At 37.8% G+C, this 12,600-nt stretch overlaps 1 long non-coding RNA gene across 2 annotated transcripts; it reads left to right on the forward strand.

Moving 5' to 3' along the window:
- Nucleotides 1-480: 480 nt before the first annotated feature.
- Nucleotides 481-8,073, forward strand: LOC140284685 (uncharacterized). Of its 2 annotated transcripts, none has more exons than XR_011910214.1 (3): nucleotides 481-794; nucleotides 3,173-3,270; nucleotides 8,035-8,073. It is a non-coding gene; the product is annotated as an uncharacterized lncRNA (long non-coding RNA). The 2 variants fall into 2 exon arrangements; XR_011910215.1 differs by lacking the exon at nucleotides 8,035-8,073 and adding an exon at nucleotides 4,181-4,500.
- Nucleotides 8,074-12,600: the final 4,527 nt, after the last annotated feature.

Below are 12,600 nucleotides of genomic sequence, written 5' to 3' on the forward strand. Positions count from 1 at the left end.
TGAGAGAGAGAGAGAGAGAGAGAGAGAGAGAGAGAGAGAGAGAGAGAGAGAGAGAGAGAGAGAGAGGCAGAAGATGTTTGACCAGTTTGTCAACTGGAAGTCATTATTTCATACTTGGCATCACATCATTTTTGTCAGTTTTTTTAATTTGTTGTTCAGCTTACACAATTTTGTGGACTCAAAGGCACACAAAGGCTCCCAGATAGCAGATAGAGACTAAAACTCTGTGCAGGAACTGTCTGGCACTGCATCCTGCACTGCCAGCTGTTACCCTCCGGCCATGCTGAGATATAACCCCCCCACCAAATAAATAAATAGACAGAGAGACAGACAGACAGATAGATGGATAGAAATAGATAGATAGACCAAACAGGTTGTATTACTTGCCTCTGTGTATGTATTTCATCCCTCCTCCTTCTTTGTGGGTGTGTGCTATAATTTCACCGACTGTGTCCCGCAGGGAGGCTTTGCTTTGCAGAATTCCTGATATATCGAATGTGCCTTGACACAAACACACCTGCAAATTCAGCCAGTTGACGATGCTTTTGAATGAGACAGGTGGAAACCAGGGAAACAACGGAGTACAAGTGAGGACAGATAAGGGAAAAACAAGTTAAGACGAGCTGTGAAAGAGACATTGGAATTTGGATTTATGAAAGACGGATGACAGATACGGGAATGATGGAGACACATATGCAGACCAGAGTAAAGGTGGCAAGTCCTCCTCCTTAGGATTCACCTATATTCAACCACAGACATTAAAATATTCTGCATATGCTTTTAAGAAGCATCAGGTAAGTCATTTAAAGGTTTAAACTGTTTTATTTTTACTTAAACTCAACAAATTCAATGGTTAAAGAAAAAACACAAAAAGGAGTCATCATTTAATTATTTAAATGGCACACTGAAGAGGGAAACGGTTGACTTCAAAGAAAGCTAGACTGTGGGAACACAAGTTTAGGAATGGCAGCAGCGGGTCAGCTGCAGCGTCGCCACAAGCCTTTCATAGTTTCTTCCCATTGTGACTAGACATAATCATGTAAAAACAAATGCAGCCTCACAATGATCAGTGGTAATGGGTTGAGGGTTGAAGTTAAAAATCTACATTGTGTTGTGTGCCGTTAAGTTATGAAGTATGAGGATCAGCATTGTTACACAAGCACAAACTTGAATTATATCATTTTTTTCTGCTCTGCTTTTGCTCTTACAGTTTGAGGTGCATACTTGATCAAGCAAACCCTTTTGATTAAGATCATTAATCAGCCTCCACGCAGCCCAAGATCAGAGGTACATGTCCGCATTTGGTAACGGATGTGCTTATATTGTTAATATGTACAGAGCTGAGGTGGTATTTAAAAGGCCATCAGAAAATAATCAATAACTGTGAACACACAAGACAGATTAACATCTTGTTTGTGCTGTGATTAATTTACTGAGAATTTTTTTTATGCTAAAGGAAAATTCAATTTATCAACCTGAAGACAACACAAGGCTGTTTAAAGAGATAAAAAGTATTGTCCCTCTCATATCTTAGACAGAAACAATATATTTTGATATTATAGTGACTTGGTGGGGGAAGTAGGGAATGATGGTGCAGCACACCAATAGGTTAATAGGAAATAGGTTACTGGTGTTACACATGCACCTATTTTGTTGACTCATCCATCCACCCCAACCTCCAACTCTGAATTCCTCATAAATGGCGCCGTGATGACTACAACCAGACAAATCCACGTCAGACATTTTGTAAGATACCTGTTAGAGATGATTATGAGATCACAGTTCCTGTGAATTAAAATCAAGTTTTAATGTTGTTAAGATGTCTATATGGTGTTCTTATATGTTCGAATATATCAGTGAAATAAGCCTGAATCAGATAAACAGCAAAATAACCCAAAAGAGAAAAGAAATATCATGAAGACATGAAAAATGACCACAAAGCATGGTCTGGGATTGCTCTGGGTTACCTTCTACCAGGTGTTAAATGTCATTAAGTAGTCACGTGGAGAGTCTTTCACAGGTTTGTGTCCAAAAGCCTCTATAGTCCGTCCATGTTCATAGCATTTAAAAGTCCACCATTGAGGTACTTGATTATATTGTATTGTGTAAAAGGCCTGATACTTGATTATTTGCTGCACATACTGCATGCCACAAGAAAATCAAGCTCCCACTTGGCTCTGTGCTGGTGATGCTCTGACGTCCCTGGACCTGGTGGTAAAAAGAAGAATGTCACATTTCAACTTAATCTTAGCCATATAAAATCACATGAAAGTAGAGCCAAGCTACTCCTTTAGGCTAGGTTAATTAGCTTTTAGCTAGTAAACTTGAAACTGTTTTAGTCACTCTTCTGTTTCACAATGATTTCAGATTTTGTCTCCTAAGTCTGGTATAACACACTAATTTACTCTACCAATGAACCATTAACACTGACTCATTAAATTAATAAAACAGGACAAAGACAGTTTAATGGGTTCAGCCAAGTTTGCTCCCCGCTGTTTTGTAGTTCTTGTGAACAGTTAATGCTGTTGTTTGAATCCAAAGGTCAGGTGAGAAATCTGAATGTCAGATTTTAGACTTCAATTAGACTTTTTATTCTTGTAGAAAAGCACCTTCCTCATTACTAATATTTACACCAAATTATGTAATGCCTATATTTGAAAAACAAAGATGCTTACAGTAAAAATAAGCAAAATTAACAAATATTTTCTAATGCTGGATGCCTTGAATTGGTGTTAGTGCTCCATAGTACTGTGAATACTGTACAATCTAAATCATACGTGTATGAACTGCATTGTTTCAGCTATATAAAGACTCATGCAACCATACCTTGTCTCTTATTAAAGTGTGAATGTAGTGAGGTGTAACTCAACCCATCCTGTCACCCTCCCTTCCCTGCAGTCATGCACACAAAGATGCAGATAATATTCAATCGTTTTGGCTTACAAACTGTAAAGGAGACTTTCTGTGTAATACCACAGCTGTTACAGTGAGACACTGTCACCTTATCTAGAAAACACAGGTTGCATGAGAGGGTATTTCTATTACAGAAAAAGAGGAAGCTGTCAAGCACACAAGTTGAATTATGAAAAGAGCTGGATATTCAATTTGAATACTTTGAATTGCATGAGTTTCAAATCCAGTTAGCTGGAATTCTGTGTTTTCATATTGTCAGGAGGATGCATGGCCTTTGCTCTGAGGGAAAGTGGAGATGGAAACCTCATTTCCCTCCAGTCATCTGTTTTTTGTTGCTGGCTGCTGCTCCACCCACAGGTAAACAATCATTCATGCAGGTTTATGTCAGTAGCTGTTTAAATTTTCCTACATTTGAATGTTACCTAACTCAAAAAAGTCATAATAATTGTTTTCTCCTTATCGTCAGAGTGTCATATGGATTTTTGTGCATTAAATGGTGTGTAGTTTCGAAATGCAAAGTCCACGTTAAAGCTTAGATTTTAACTTCTTTGCTGTACTTAGCTATTTCTGACCAATGGGTGCAGACTGATCTTTTGAAAGCCGAGCCTTGAAAAGACAAGAGGCGATGAGAGATACTGCAGGAATGCCCAGAATGGGGAAATATCATGTTTTCTTGAACATTAAAACATTTAAACCTATTCTAGAAGACTCCCCACAAAGTAGGACGGTGCAGAAGATTCTTAACAGACTATAATTACCCATAAGTATCTAAGAGGCAGCTATCTGTCAATGATAAGTAAGAGAAAGGCAGTGTGGGAGTGTATCCAATATTTTCATGCTTTTAAAACACTTTGTTTTCCATGCAAAACACAGCTTTGGATTCAAATCAGTAGGTGTAAGCAACATTTTGACAGGGACATATTTGACTATTGTGGCATTTTTTACTATTTTTAGCATTTTACAGTTGTCTACAGCTGTGGTAATAAATAAATATGTTCTCTGGGTTACAAAGTCAGCACGAAACTATTCAGCAAGATTGCAGGAGGCTCAGTATTTTGGTTATCCATCTTTGGAGCTGTCTCTGTTTCATCACAGCATGCAACCCTTATTGTTTTCTTTTCCTGAATACCTGAAAATCTTTCTTCACTTATTACCAGCGGGGTCATGGATAAGTGTGTTTCGAAAAAGATATGAGTTACGTTTTTGACTATTCAACCATACCTCATATGTGACACTTACAATTTGCATTCCTTTTACCTTTTTTTAGCATTTGGCTTTTTCCTGGGAGACACTAAAGCAGTTTTAGATGGCTGTGAAGACCACTGGACCCTACTGGATAGGGTCACCATTCCACAGCTTTTTCAGATCACCGTGTGTGTGGATGTCCGTGTGGTGGTCCCTGAACCCTGGGTGGCCTTCTCTTACAGCTCAGTCCACGCACTAAATCCTGACTTAGGTCTGGAGGGAGACAGTGAGGCAATATATGGGTGGCTACTGCAAGTTCGGCACCGCTTCCCTCTCCAGTTGTCCCCGGCACTTTGGCACAGGGTGTGTCTGAGAAGGGACATACATGGCAACACGTTTAGCCTGGAGGTAATATTTGTGCTACTATGGTCAGTGTTAGAGAAAATTAAAATAAACATTTTACTCCTAAAAAAAAATCACAAAACTATACTATGAAAATACTTCATTGCAAGTCCTACGCTGAACATATCATTGACATGAAATATTATTGCAAATTGCACTTAAAGATAACTTAGAACAGAACGTGTTTGTGGGTCTGTTGATAGAATATCATAGCAGCAGTTTGTTGAAGTGTATTTGGTTAAAGTGTAGCTGGATTTGTGTTACGTTGATGTATTTTACATGTATGGGACATATGTGCACTGGAACAACAACAGTATGGGAAGTTTAAATGTATCTGAAATGAAAGACACGACTATGCACTGTAAAGGAGACCTTAAAAGATAAAGTATTTATTTTTAAGCTTGACTTTTGACCTGCACAACTGTATGAAAACTTGTGTAGTGCAGTGATAATCCTATCCACTATCCTTTTTGTCTGAAGAAGGCAAATTTTGAGTAACATAGGCTTCTAATTTACAAACAACCAATCTTTGATGAATCTCTAAATATTCTTGATAATATCTATCATAGTTTGCAAAATTATTTTTCTTTTTTTTTTGCCTAAACTTAACCAAAATAAATCTGAAAACTTAAGTTATAAACTGCTAATAAACCACTTAAGAATGGTAAAATGAAACAGTCTTGAATCTTGAGTTGAAATAGTGTGGCGTGGATTAATTCTGTACCATCACTGTCCTGTCCTGCCAACACATGTGGACTTTTGGCTAATTACCAGTTTACTTTCTGCTGATTTCATCATTTCCATGAACAAATCTCCTTGCTCCACCTCATCTTGTGTTGTCAAAGAGGCTGTGTTCATTTGACTTATTTTTTTTTAGATCAGCTTGTATGGAAAAGATCACTTTCTCTTATTCAATACTCTGTTGGTGATGTTAGCAACATAGGTTGTGTAAATATTCCAGGTCAATGGGAGAATGGTGGCAGAGAGGACTGTCATCTCTCAGGCCATCCCACCATTTGGCTCCCTGTGGCTGGGCTGTCATCCCAGAGACAGATTCCTGGGAGCGAAGCTGGGAAAAGTGGAGCTGTACTTGTTCCGTATGTGGGCGGACCTGGGTTATCATGGGTTCTGTGAGGACGGTACCTTGATTGGCTGGAATACACAGTACTGGGGGGTGACCAGTCCCAAAGCAAGAAAGAGGGACCCATATCTTCTGTGTGGTGAGAGAGATGCTAAAAAAAACAAAAAGCAATCTTTACTTCATTGATCCTATTTTTACTGTAGATTCATCTCAAGATGGGATCTTAAGCATGACTAATTCCTGTTACTAACTATCCTCTGCATTTCTAACAGAATGCAGGATTCTATTGAATTCCTTAATTGAATTGAAACACAGCATGTGTGTGACATGCTGCATAAAAGTCCATCAGCATGCATCTTATACTGTATTACCTCTAAATATTTAAGCTAAAGAATGTGACCTATAACATTGCCACTTTTACAGGACCTGGCCAAAATGATGGCACAAGATGAGTATCATATAGTTACAAAACAGCACAAACTGTTAAATTGCTGTCTTTCAGCACCTGAAAGATATGAAGAAGACCAAATTTGACTATTGTATACAGTATAGTATCTTTTTAAATGATTTGTATAGTGTTACACTGGTATTTCTGACATGAAGGCAGCATCACCAAATTTAATTTATCTCTATGCTAAAAAGAAACAGTTCTAAATGTAGAATGCTGCATATGGACCTAAGTCTATTCAGTCATCATGATTCATGTGTCATTTACATGTTTAAATGTTTTAAAAAGCACAACTAAGTGGTTGAGTCAAGACTTTGAAGTTTGATGCCACCATTATCTCAGTGACAGATGAATTGGATTTTCCATGCCGCTGAGAGGAAGCAATAATGATATATATAATAATATTATAATGCTTATAATAATAAGCAATTTGTTTTATCCATAGCCTGCTCATGGAATTTTGACTTGTTTAGAACAGTGAAAGTGCATGCAAAACACGACACTTACCACTGCATGTTGTCTTCTTCTCTAACACTGTAATAGTGCATGTTCTTAGAGCATGTTTGGTGTTGAATGCTGCATGTCTTTGTATGTCTTGTAGACCATAAAGTATTCAGACGTGATGTTGACATCAACGGAAACATCTCTAAGATCCCGGTTAGAGGTGACTTGTATACTCTCATGCATGTTGTGTTTATTTTTGCATGAATGTACAAACCAACATTTTTTTTAAAGTTTTCTTTCTTTTAACCGACAGAAGTTCAAAGAATTTAATTTCACTGACTAACTCCACTGTGTTTGGAGAAGTTAAACAAATTTAGAATTTGAGGCCATCATCACGTGTTAAAAAGTTGGCATGATGCTCCAAACATTTTCAGTAGAAGACAGATGTGAACTGCAGGCAGGAAGCCAGGGTGTTGGAAGTCGTGCAGAATGAGTAGTATTGCTGTACTAAAATAACCACGGACTTCTCAGGAAAATATGTCACCTTGATGGTAGCATATGTGTCTCCAAAATTCCAGTATACACCCCTGCATCAGTGGTACCTTCACACATATGAAGTCATCCATGCCATGGACACTGATGCACCCCCATACCACCACAGATGCTGGCTTTTGCACTTTTCTCTGATAACAGCCTGGATGCTCTTTCTCATTTTTGTAGACCCAGATGTCAGTTTTTTACTAAAAGAAACGTGAACTCATCTGACCACAGAACACGTGTCTACTGTCTTTCTGTCCATCTAAGATGAACTTGTGTCCAGAGAACCCGGCTGTGCCCATGTGGCTGTATTGATTATGTTGTTGTGATGGTTTCTCGTGCAGGGCTTCCTGAGGGCTCAAATGTCATCCAACAGTGGTTTCTGTTTCATTCTTTACGCTTTCCCCAGACTCTCTAAATCTTTCACAATAGTCTGCTCAGTAGGTGCTGACAGACTAAAGTTCTTTATAATTTAGCATTGAGAAATATGTTTTGTAACTTACTGATGACAGATTTCAGCGGAAAGTGGTGAGCCACGACCCATCCTTCATTGGAAAGACTAAAGCTTTGGTGGACACTTCTTTTATACCCAGTCCTGACACTCTCACCTCTCAACAGTTAATCTGCTGATTGTAGAAGCTTCCAATCTTACTTTCTCTGATTTTTTGGAGTGTGTTAATACAGTGAAGTTGGTCAGTGAAAACACTAAAAAATAATGTCTTTAAATGCCAATCAACGCTAAAACTAGATTTAAATTTTTATTGCATTTTGGAAAAATGTACCAGCTTTTCTGGAAATTAGGTTGAAACAGTGATATTAGCAAATGCCTACATTAATGTGGAGGCAGTTGATATTGTCCATAACAAACTGTAAATTTGTGTTTGAATGTATTTCATGATCATATAACCACAATAAGAAAACTGTGCAAAAATAAGCAACAGCAGTAAGAAATATTGACAGTAGCAGTATAGCATACACTTGAAGTGCAGAGGAAAACGCTTAATAACTTTACTTACTGTTTCAGCACGTACAACTCCAATTGGACGTGAATTCAGTCACTCTTCCTCATCTGGTAAGAATCACCCTTAAATTCTATTCCCTTAACCATAACTTCACCTAATTTGTCTTAATTTCACCCACCACCGAGCTAACCAACCATGCCTACTTCTTATTTTAGCAGCAGCTATGCATGCTCAAATGGAAACTTTACTTTGTCATGCATGTTTTATTTGAGAACATTTATCTTTCCAGCCACAGTCATCATTATCTAATCTGCAAGCTGCTGTTGCTACTTTTATGAAAGAGGCTAATTGTGATTGAGAATATTCCAAAGTGGTGTAGAAATGCAAATAGAATGGTCTGATCAGGAAAAGAACATTTAAATCAGGTATTTTTTCTTTAGCATTTACCCTCGTATTTACGTGTTTAAAGTCAGAGAGAAAACCTATTGCTTTTGGTTTAAAACTAAGTGCATGATCAAGTACAGGCAACTTGTGGATGAGAGTTCTATTAAGGTGAGGATCATAACAATGGAAATGGAGTGATAATTGGAGAGATGCATTTGGGGATGAATTGATTAAAGATTTATGTTTCAACTGCAACAAAACAACAAGCAACTTAACAAAGCTTCTTCTGAATACCATCGGGTGACACCCCGCTGCTGTGGCACTCCTGTCTGTATAATTCATATTGCAGTGACTATGATGACCAGGATAAAATGTAAATAGACTCTATAGAGGTGTTTCAACCTTTTAAACGTGACTGAGTGCGTGCATATTCAGGTGGTACAACCACACTGGCCTGTCAAAAGACTGCTAGAAACTGCTTTGACAACTGTACATTCAAATATTTGGTAAAATCGTGTTTACACAATAATACAAAGCCATTTCAAAGGTTAAACCATTGATTAAAAACAAGATTTATGAATAACCTGACCTGTTTTGTGACAGTTTGTTGTTAATTTGGGGCTGTTCCCTCCTAAATTTGACCACATGAGTTGTTTATACATGCAGAATGATGACAAAGAATATCCAAACTCTAGTGATCGTGAGAGCAACTTTGTGCGAAGTGTAAGAATGGCATTTATGAAGGGTCACCTTGTAAAAAGAATGTATTTTAGTCCTTACCATGATTGTTTTCTAACTGCAACAAGGTAGTTTTGATTTCTAAACCTAACCAAGATAAGTTATTGCTTAAACCAAACCAGTAAATGACAAACATTCATTGTAACATGTTGTGTTCACATGTAACCAAGGTAAGAATCAAAATGGCATCCATGAAGTGTAAATAAATGCCACCCCAACTGTCTTTTTAGAAAAATACCACCAGGGAGACCAATGCCTTTTAGGTTATTTCTCCCCCTCATATTGAGTGGGATTTTCTGCTGGTAATTTCATACCCATATTCCATTAAACTGGATGGGAAAATTGATCATAATAGCCTGTTCTCCTAAAGGCCATGCTTGAAACATCTCAGGAGTTTATTATCTGATTATCTTGTGATAACAAAACTTGTTTTGTTATGATTATGAATATGTTTATGTTTTTTATCTTGAGATAACAATTCCTATTTTCTCAAGATATGGGTTAATCTGTTTGGTTAGTTTGGCCGAGTAAAATTAGTTTTTTCCGTCACCTCAAACATTGGGTCCGCATGAAGGTCAGCCAGAGTTGGTTAAAGTCTTATCTATGTCCACAGACTCCACTGGCTGTTATCAACAAGAGCTATCATCTGCAGTGAACAGAATTACACATGATTGCCTTGACTTAATGTTATAGATCCTCCCCAATTGTCATGGCAGTGATAATGAATGAAGAAATTGGGTCCCAACATAGGAACCACACTATTTTCGAGCTCAACGTCATTGGCTTGAGACTTCAAGAAACAAAACCTCATGCTCTGATAACACTATGACATGTAATGTTCTTGGGAAAACAAATGGTTGACTTCTCATGGAAACATGATAAATAAACTTGTTCTCATCCCAAAAGAACCCAACAGCTTTGTTATCTCGAGAACAGAAAAAGCAAGAGAGACGATGGCATCAAAATTAACATTTGCAGGCAAGGCCACTTTCGGCCTCAGTTCTAGGAGGCTTTGAGTGAACACGTGTAGCTTAAAACCTGGTGTCAGACAGATGATCTAAAACACAAAAACAAAAATAAACTCAGGAAAACAAATTGTTTTGCAAGGTTTTATTCACTTTTAAGTTGCAGCTTCGATCCTAACATGTGCTGCTTGCTCATAGGACTTTTTTTAAGTCGTGGTTTCTGCATCCAAATGTTTATGATTATGACTAATGGTGAAAAAAAAAAAAAAAACGTGTAAAAGAAACTAAAGTATGTCCTGAAAAGTATTGGATAGAATTCAGGGCATGGTTGCTTACTTTAATTTCAGATCACACATCAAATAGAGGCAAGGTGTCTCCATCAGTAAGGTCAACCCTGCCCTCTGAAACCGATCCAACCAATGAGGTGGCGACAAACACCAACACGCATCCAATCACAACTCTGCCGGCCACACAAAGCACTCCTGGAGAATTATTCACATCAGGTTAGTCTACATACAGTAGACATTTAGCACATTTTTGTGTAGGTGTGTCATGTACTGTGCTACTTTTCAAAAGAACAATCAGTCCTCTTGATGTTTCTGTTTGAACCTCCTTTAGGAACTCCACTGTTAATCTGTAACACAAGTCAACTCTGCTCCAGTGACAGTAAGAATTACCCACTTTTTGTCCAAACACACTGTTCCAAACAGGCACATTAATGTGCTGCAGCCTTACAACTTTTTCTACCTGCAGGTGCTTACTTTTGGATGACCATTAGTGTGAAGGGCAATCAGACTGAAAATGTTGTCCACAATTTGGTGAGAATGCTGACCTTTCCTTGCCCAAAGTGATGGGTTTCTCACACAACCTCTCAGATTCCAGCCCTGCACTGAGTCATGCATTTAATTGTTTTAAAGATCACATTGTCACAAAACAGTCTCACCAGTGCAGGGTTACCTTGAAGCAGCAGCAGCACATTCCAGCCCTATGATGCACCTAAGAGTAATTGTGATGAGTTCTGACAGCTAATCATTGCTTGATAACAGAAACAGGAGTGATGTGCTGACAGTGTCCCTTTGACATTTCCCACTCTGTACCTCCGTCCCGGCTGATAGTATTTTTGTTCTGCTCAGTTTGCTGTCCTTATTGTCATACCTTTATTTCCATCTTACTCAACTTTCAATTTTTCTCACATTTTCTTACCGGTCTTTCATTTCTATCCTTTACGAGAGTGAAGCTTCATCTTTGTCTGAGTGACAAAAGAATGACAAAACTGTTTGTTAGCTGCCTGTTAACTCTGAGCTCTACAGATATGCAAATTCATGAGACTCTTAGTATAACAGTAAATGAACTGGCAGCAAAATTAGACTAAAAAAAATACATGCAGTAACTGACTTCTTCTCACTCAGTTGTAACTTTTGTGTCTGTTTGATAATGAAGAAACTCAAATATCTGACTTATATTTGAGGTAATATTTCTTTTTTTTGCTGTCAAAGCAGAAATCATGACAAACAGTTGTCAACACCAAAACTTCTCGTAACTCCAGAGCTGTATGGCAAGCTCATTAATCATTATCAGTGTTGCTGTTGTGTGAGCGACCAGGTCAAATGGAGCAAATGACAACACCATTCCTGAAAGTTTGAAATACTTAGAAAGAAAATCAAACAATCAGTTGTTGTATTAGGGCCATTGGTGTTTATTAAATGTTTCACAATGTCGTCAATATCAAAGATGGGGATGCATAAAATCCCCGTCCAAAATACAGCATATGTTGAACTTTCATTGCTTCTTCTCAACCTATGCTCCTGGATATTAGAGTAGGATAAAAGACAAAAAGAAAAAAAGTTACCTTTTGAGTTCCTGTATTAGGCATCACAGTTAAAAGTACTATAGATGCGGGTTGACTCAGATGGTCAACTTCCAACTGAAAGATGAAAAGTGTCCTTGGGAAACACGCTGAACCCTCACATTGTCCCTAATATGCGCATCTGTGTGTTATTGTAGAGAAAAAAAGCCAATAACAATTATTTGTTAAAAAAAAACGTGTAACAGAGGTCGAGAAGTGTCACCATGCGGCTAATTTTTAATCTGTGGAAACCAGTTTATGCAGAGAAGAGGAAAGATAGTCCAGCTTTTTAGACACTAGAGTTAGACACAAAAAGCAACATTTTGAGATACCAGCGAATTGTTTTGACCTTGAATCTTGTCTATATATCATCTCGTTTGTAACTAGTAAATATATATTTGAAATTGTCTCATATTGTTGACAGATTTTAATTAAAGTAGATTTTCACAAATCATTGGACTGATCAACAACAACCAATTAGATGTACTTTATTATTTTCAGTGTGCTGCTGTTTCAAAGAGCTTTGTTCATTTCAACACAGATACAGCCCTTTTCTAAGCTTCACTGTTGAGGAAGCCAACTTTTTAGAGAGTGATTTTAATGTGGTTTGAGGATGTGGCATTGCGTGCCACAGCTGAGCTCACTAGCACGCAAAGCTGCTTTACAGTAGACGACTCAGACTATTGGGAAAATAA

This window comes from Leuresthes tenuis, unplaced genomic scaffold (assembly GCF_036924035.1).
Source record: "Leuresthes tenuis unplaced genomic scaffold, fLeuTen1.0.hap1 SCAF_24, whole genome shotgun sequence".
Lineage (NCBI taxonomy): Eukaryota > Metazoa > Chordata > Actinopteri > Atheriniformes > Atherinopsidae > Leuresthes > Leuresthes tenuis.